The 8,220-nt window shown below is 41.3% G+C and overlaps 1 long non-coding RNA gene across 1 annotated transcript; it reads left to right on the plus strand.

Moving 5' to 3' along the window:
* The first annotated feature begins 740 nt into the window (after window positions 1-740).
* Window positions 741-4,936, plus strand: LOC142798855 (uncharacterized). Its single transcript, XR_012893902.1, has 3 exons — window positions 741-1,179; window positions 1,712-1,969; window positions 2,563-4,936. It is a non-coding gene; the product is annotated as an uncharacterized LOC142798855 (long non-coding RNA).
* Window positions 4,937-8,220: the final 3,284 nt, after the last annotated feature.

Here is an 8,220-nt window from a genome sequence, read left to right on the forward strand (position 1 = left end):
ATATTACCCCCCTCGCACATAAGAAAAAAATTTTTCACGCCGTGAAAATAGTTCAAGTACTTTCTAAGAGCTCTCTTATGTGCTGCGCAGTTGTCGAAAACAAGATGGCGTCGTAAACAGCGTATCGGTCGGTGCGACTTTCAGCAAACGCTTCTCGCACTAGTTACTTCAGCGTTTGACCGGATGTGTTGTGACTACAGCAGCTCTTTCGGTGCGTGTAAGCAGTGCGGAAAGCTGTGGCAGTGCAATGGTGTACGGTGAAGCGCAGCGAAGCCTGTGCGTCGGTGTGGTTATCAAGCGGGGATCGGCGTCGATGTATCGACGGCAACTAGCTCTCGAGACGCCTGCAATGTGTGTTTGTTTGCCGGTAACAGTTCGTTCGCTTGACATTCCAGTCTCTCAGTTGGGTGCTGTGCGACATTTCGGATTGACAGCATTGTGACACGTTACTTGAGTGACCCCAAGTACGTACGGAAACGTATGAACTACGCGCTCGGTTCTTGCTTCGCCACTAGTTAGCCCGTACGCTTCTATTTACTTGAGAGCAATGTACTGTTCGGGAGTGAAACGATGTTCGTTGTGAAGAGTGGTGCTGTGTTGACGTTCCGAGACTTGTGAACAAGCTGTGCTCTTGTGACCTAAAATTGAAAGACAGAGTTGATAACTGTTTTGCCCTGCGAAGTTGTGGTGGGGCAGCTTGGCACTTTTGTTTGTTAAGTCGTCACTTCTCCTTTTGTGATAACCATAGTCCTAGCGCTGTGATCAACCAAAACTGCGAGATGCTACATTCTGTTCTGGATCGTGTTACTTTGGAAGCGCGCCTTGACAGTTCTTCGGTAACAACTTGAGAGTTTTATGTGGCAGCGAGAGCCCGTGAACGTCATGCTTCCCTGCGGCCCGCAGAAAAAGCAAAGATTTCACCGGTGCCTTGCTTTGGATGAAATTGTAGGCCAATATCGCCTAACTACAGGTTTCCGAGTTCGTCTGGCAATCGTTTTGCACGGCACTAGAGCCTTGACAACAGCCGGTCATGGCCAGTTCTTACACTTTATCAATGGACGTGCACGCCTGGCCAGCCCTTCATTGCTGTCATTGGCAGCTTCCAGTCTGCAGAAGCCCTTTGCCTGTTGGCCGTACTTGGTTCCTCATGACACCGACGGCTACTAAATGCTGCCATCGGTGAGTTCACCTGGCAGAACTAAATTTCACCAGTACTATAATTCACGCAGTTCTATAACGTGTGCAAGTTTTTAAGCCCATCAGATGTAATGTTTCTCTATTGTAAGTTGAAGCATGAAAAATTTACTACTACTGTTATATACATACATATATTATAGATTAAATACATAAAAAGTTTTGTGATGTGATACAAGTGAGCTCTTGTTTGATTATGCGGTTGGGCCTGTCGATTGACCACGTTTGATAGTTGGAAAGTTAATGTGAATTTATTCTTCAGGAGCCAGGTTGCACTTAAAAAATTTATGTTATTTTGGAAAATTAGTTTTATAGACGATTACCACTGTGGTAGTACTATACTTCAGTAGGACATATATATTGCGGTACGTAAATTTTACATGAGGCTTCAGTTTATTTCAAAGTGATAATAGCAGATTTTGGTCACTTTAACGAAGTGATAGCTTCCACAAACAAGTATTAGAAGTGAGTGCTTTTAATGATTGTTTTTAAATATCTTGTTTTTGGCTCTTCACAGATCACAGAGATTGGTTTTTAAAGGTCCTGTGATGCATCGGTTGCACATTCTGGCACATGAATCCTCATCATTACTTGGAGCACCTGTACAAAAATAGGAAGGACACGTTCTCCCTAACTGTGCAAGCCTATGTCACTGCTGGGACTGTTATCATTCAGCGGATGTGGCGTGGAAGCATGCATGGCAGCCTCATCTGGAAGGACTGCGATCTGCTTGGGAGCTTCGAGGGCACAAAAATGCCTAACGGCTGGCTGCAAGGTTAGTTTTTCTTTAATACATACGATTACGTGAACACCACTTACTCTGCACAAACTGAAAACCCAAGCATGGTTGCTTTCAGTGGATACCTGTAATATTCTTACACATAATTCTTATTTAACATTTATAGAACTAAATTGCAAGATAATTGACAATGTTGAAAGCTGAAAGCATGCAGCTTATGAATGAAACTCCAATAATTGGAGACTCAAAAGCTTGTGCTTTGAAACGAGCAAAAATACTTAGATTCCTTATTGAGCTCTCGAGCTTGTGACTCCCCCTGTGGGTCAAGAGCTCTGGAAGGAAATAGCAAGTGGGTGAAAATTGCCTGGCTGTTCACAACTTTTAAGGAGAAAGACCTATTAAAGAAGCCTCAGATGACATAGGGCCACTAACTGCATCTTTTACCTAATGTAGCTCTTTCTCTCTCGGTGCTGTTGCTAGTGTTTCAGCCGAACATGTTCACCACGATTGCATAGTGATATATATTTTTCTACAAATTGTACCTGACCTAAGTATGCATTGTTGATCTCTAAAGGTGACGTTCAGTGTGTTTCAAAGCCATGGCTTCTCATTTCTCTGTCTGTGGCTAGCCTATTTCAGCAGCAGAGTGATGCAGCTAGCACACATGCAATCCAAGTCATGGAGCGCTCCTTTGGTGTTCTGTGCAGGACGCAGCATATCCATACGGCAAAACACTGGTATCAACAATAATGGTCAGTGTTGGTGGCACCTGTAGGAGCCCGTTGTGTTTGTTGCGTATGATTATTTCCCCTGATGAAGTGCATTATTGAAAGGTATTTTCATTTAGAATAATAGATGTCAGCAACAAGCACACTCATAATCCACAAGTTCTTTGTGTGTTCTAGACTGCCCATTTGCTCCTATATGCGGTATGGTGAGCTGGCTATGTTAGACAGCCTTAAAGTTATGAACATTGGCTGTTGTGTTGTAATGCAGTCGAACTTGTGTTTCTTAGTGAACTTATTTGTGGTCTACTTCTCGCACCTAGTGTAAAGTCGAAATAGAAGAAACTCTATTGGCTTTTTATGCCTGTCAGAAGTTTCATGCCTTCATCTATAACATTGTAGTTTTGCTCTTGTATCATATTAAATATATTTTCAGTCTTCACTGTTTGTGTGTGTGTGTGTTGAGGCTTGTCATTGGCTTCTGAAAATGCAATATCTGTAAATATGAGCACATAAGTGACAACTATACACTCTTGCATGTAACATGGTTGTAACAATGATCTGTATTTTTCTAAGTTCCAGCAGTAACAAGGGGTTCAGTGCTCCACGGTCATGTACTGTGTATCAAGAACAGAGCACAGAAGACCATTAAGTATAAAGGGACTGCCAGTGACTGTTCTCCTGCTCAAAGTTTACAACAGCAGAAAGAGCACATTGTGATGTCAGGAGCAGCTGCTGCTTAACTTCGTAGCAGTGCATTATTCAGCAGTTCATTTGTTTGCATTCGAAATTATTTAAATTTTGCAAGGAAGATACCAAACTATGACACTAATTTAAAGGCTGCTGTAGTGTTAGTGGGCAAATATTTTTGAGCTGAAGTTTTTAACATGTGTGTTAAGTGCCTGCGTGCCTCTACATTTACATGCCAGAAATCACAGCATCCATGGTCGCCAATGGTAACTGTGTTTGCATTCTTTGTAGTACAAGAAGTAAAGCCATAAATGCAGTAATCATGTACTTATTCGATGTAATCCTTCAGTGTACACTCATTTGTATAGCACCAGTGATGCCATGAGTGTATAAGCTCTGGGAAGTGAATCTATGTGAATTATTTTATTTGGAAGGAAGAGGATCATCACTACTCCTAGTATATCTTAACAGTATATTTTAGTGCTTGGGTATTATCCCTCTGCCTGTCCGTCCTTCAACAGTCTACTTATCTACTGTGTAAGTGTAACTTTTTAAATGTATACTTTGCTCGGATAGGTTTGTTCATAATGTGATGCAAGTGACTTATCATCTATGCAGCTCTACTCAGACTAGAAATAAAAGTATTTATTTTCATATGTAGCTATAGCATGCATTCACTTGTGTTTTTCTAGGTGCCTGTACAATTGTTTAGCCCTACAAAAGTGCTGGTATACTCTAATATTGAATCTGGCATCTTAAAATAGTTTGTTAGTGGAAGTAAAAAGGTGTTTACAACCAATATTACTATCCTCAGATGAACTGTGAAAACTCTGTGGAAATTTATTTACATTTTTTGAACTTTGTGAAGGCAAATGTTATGTTCTTTTATTGTGGTCCCTGTTTCATGCAAATGACACATAATTACTTTGCAGTGGCATAGTATTAGTTGTTATTTTACACATATGTGCTGAGCAACATCGCAGTTGAGGCCAGCAGCAACACATACATGCAGTGCACTGGAGCATCACCTCACATAATGTACAGTCTTTGCCCACCAGTAAACTCAATATTTTTCAAGCAGACTAATAGACAGCTGTATGGGAACTGTGTTGATGTGCAAACTATGAAGTCTTCTTGAGGAGTGTTTTTCATCATTTTTGTCCAAGTGAAGTAGCTACCCAAGGCCACAACTAGTGGGAATGTGGTGGTTTCCTCTCTCCAAAAGCACTCTTACCAGCTGCCTCAATGTTAGCACGGGGTGAATTCACGAACTGGAAAAATAATTGGTCTTTGTTTTCTTGGCCGAAAGAGTCACTTCAAGCGTTGAGCCACAACGACGCACAAGAATAGAAACTTTTAGTTAAATAAAGTTGATTGTACTTTTGAGAAGTGTTTTGGGGAAACGAAATGGCACCTATAGCTGTCAATATAATCACTGTTTGCACCAAGGAGCTTAGTAGCTTATAATTGTGTTATTCATGTATTGTCTAGAATTTACTCGCGCTGTGCCAACTTTCAGCCCAAGTGTCTTAACATGCTTTGTTAGTGGGTTGTGAATGAGCCAAGCTATGTAAATAAACAGTGTGATATTGCAACCATATACAAAATATTGATGCACAGCCCTTTTGTTTAGCATGACATCGTCAAGGGTTTAATTCCTGCGTTTTTTATAAAAACTGCTTGTCACTGGGCAGCAGCGGAAAACTATGCATCAAGCTTTTGCTAGATGGTTCGAGAAACACCGTGTTCAGACATAACAGTGCCGGTAGATTTCTCTCGTAAGTTACTTTCTGTAGTATATTCAAACTGAGTGTATTATAATTGTTGTTTTATAGCCATTAATTTTATTATTTACACCTGAGTGTATGTATGTATGGATGTACATATGTATATGTGTGTGTGCGTGTATGTATGTATGTATGTATGTATGTATGTATGTATGTATGTATGTATGTATGTATGTATGTATGTATGTATGTATGTATGTATGTATGTATGTATGTATGTATGTATCTTTTAAATGAGAATCCGCTTATCATTGGTGAGTAAGTTTGGTAATGATTTGGCTGAACTTGTTTCTAGTTATTTCTTTTTTGAGCCATTATACATTTCAATTTGTTTTGTACTGCATAAAAATAAATTAGCCTTACACAGAATATGTGTGTTCGGAAAAGTTGTTTCATTTACCAACCTACAGTCATCGGCAAGAAATTGGGTAAAATGGAACGAACCTGCGAAGATTAGTTTAGAGCATAGCTACTCTAAATGGCATATCTCGTACACATTGCGTTGGTTGAACGTGTCGATTTCAACCTTTCAATTTTAATCAGAATAAGCAAGCGGTCACCCGTGGTTGTATATGTGTGTGATATTTATGCATACTGTGATACCGGTTCGCAATTACAATTAAGGTCACAAACTTAGTCAAGCTGAATACACGAATTTCGTCCATGCACCTTTCATCTGCACTGGAACTGTTGTTAATATAAAATAAACTTCAGTTTAGAAATTCATTCTAGTAACCAAACGCAGGGTATCTCTTTATCACACAAATCAAATTGCCATTGTTTTGTTCCATTCTGCACAATAGGGGACCCTCTCAGCAGAACTCCATTAACTGCTATTGTTCATTTTAAGCATTGACAGCGACATTACACTGAAGCGTGCAGCATGACAAATAGCGGGAGAGAAGACACAAAATAATCACTCTATTCGCGTCAGCTCTAACTGTCCGTGCTCTTTGGTCTTGCTGCATGTGATGATGCCCACCAAATTAGCACGAAAGCGTGTCCCTACAAAGGCAGTCAACTTGGCTGCAAGCAGTTAGCTCACTGCATGTGTAGATTTTCTTCAAAACACCGTGAAGACTGATTGCTGGTCGAATATCCACACACGTGAACAGTAATATACCAGGTATGATATTGGTATTTCAGCACTGGACACTTTTGCGATAAGAGAGGATGGAGGAGAAAATTATGAACCCTGAATTCTTTAATTTTTGAAGGAGCACAGTACAGCGCTTTTGGGTTAAAAGGGGAGTGAAAGAAGCAAGTGCGAAAGCCTACTTCTAAAACAATTCGTACCCGCCACCACGCATAATGTCAGGCCGGGCAACCTCTTGAAAAAAAAAAAAGTGCTCAGTGATTCTGCGAATCGAACCAAGTACCTCCTAGATTGTAGTTGAGCGCTGTAACCGCTCGTCCACTGCAGCAGTGATTGCATTCGCCATATTGCTGATATATCGTCATTTCTTCGAATGAAGCCAAATGCAAAAACGTCCGGTGAAACTTTGTCAAAAATAGAAAGATAGTTAGAATGCGTTTGCCCAAGGTTACTAGAAGATAGGAACCGCCACGTGTGACTGTATAACCGTGCGCTATTTATTCTTGTACATACTCTCATGACGTTGGGATAGCCGGCTCTAACGTAGGCTACCTTCTCATAGTTTGCCAAATATAAATAAGAAAATAAAAATATATATATCGGCCTGTGACAACGCTAATCAACTATTATGAGTTCACTGTCACTAGTGTCACTTTCACTAGATGAATGCTCAGTTTGCTTCCATTATCGTTATTTAGGAAAGTTTTCGCTCATTAACTCAACTCTCCTAATTAGCATTGATTCTCACATCTAAGGACAGTCACACTTCATCTCGCTTTCTGAGTGGCTGTCACTCCCATATAACGCGTACTCCACTTTTTTATGCTCTCCGAGCATCTGGCGCTGCTTTGCGGAGACTTTCCTTGACGTCTGCTCGGCCAGAAAATTGTCTTTATTATCTATCAATTTCAAGCTTTCGCGAAGCCGAAACGAGAGTCTCTCTCTCTCTCTCTTTTCATCCTTTTCGCACGTGTGATAACGTCTCTCGACCTCAAGACTCGTATACACGTCCCTTGCTTTGTTTGCGCACTCAAACAACGCTGGACGAAATATTTGCACCGTTCCCCGCCGCGGTGGTCTAGTGGCTAAGGTACTCGGCTGCTGACCCGCAGGGCGCGGGTTCGAATCCCGGCTGCGGCGGCTGCATTTCCGATGGAGGCGGAAATGTTGTAGGCCCGTGTGCTCAAATTTGGGTGCACGTTAAAGAACCCCAGGTGGTCTAAATTTCCGGAGCCCTCCACTACGGCGTCTCTCATAATAATATAGTGGTTTTGGGACGTTAAACCTCACATATCAATCAATCAATATTTGCACCGTGTTTTGTGAAAAGCATTAGCACTGAGACACCTCCCGACGAGTCTCCCTCATTTTACGTAGACATATACCTAAGCGTAAGCGTACGCACGTTCTCGCATTCCGGCTTTATAAAAATGCTGCGGTGCATGGAACCAGCGAAATTGCGCTCACAATTTCATTTGATTACTGCTGTTATCTATTTCCGCACAATTCGTCTGCAGCCACCAAAGTCGCTCATGTGTCTTGTAATAAAGAGTATTGTAACAAAAGCTGCCTTTGACTATAGGTACAAAACACCCTTACGTTCACCACTATACCACGCTAGATTGCACCGAATTAGTTAAGTAGCAGCGCAGCTTCAATGAAATGTAAGGTAACTAGTCGCGTTAAATAGGGGAAGACATTCGAGGCACATTTTCAAACATTGCATGCATCGATTTATGTGTGGTTTCATTTATGTGGTGCACCTGGAGTGTTGTTTACTTGTACTTGGCGAGATAGCGCATGGATTGCTCGATTACTTAAGGCTATCGAGCAATTTCGTTTTTAGCTACAGTCGTTGATGAAAGGCGAGTGTTTGGCTTTGTACAGCCCGCCAAAACGCCTATTACAACGTACGCGGCATCCCGTAAGCACTGTAGCAGACGCTCGCGGAACTGAAACTTATATGCAGCAAATTATTGGCTATCATCG

The sequence above is a fragment of the Rhipicephalus microplus genome, chromosome 1 (assembly GCF_043290135.1).
Source record: "Rhipicephalus microplus isolate Deutch F79 chromosome 1, USDA_Rmic, whole genome shotgun sequence".
NCBI lineage: Eukaryota > Metazoa > Arthropoda > Arachnida > Ixodida > Ixodidae > Rhipicephalus > Rhipicephalus microplus.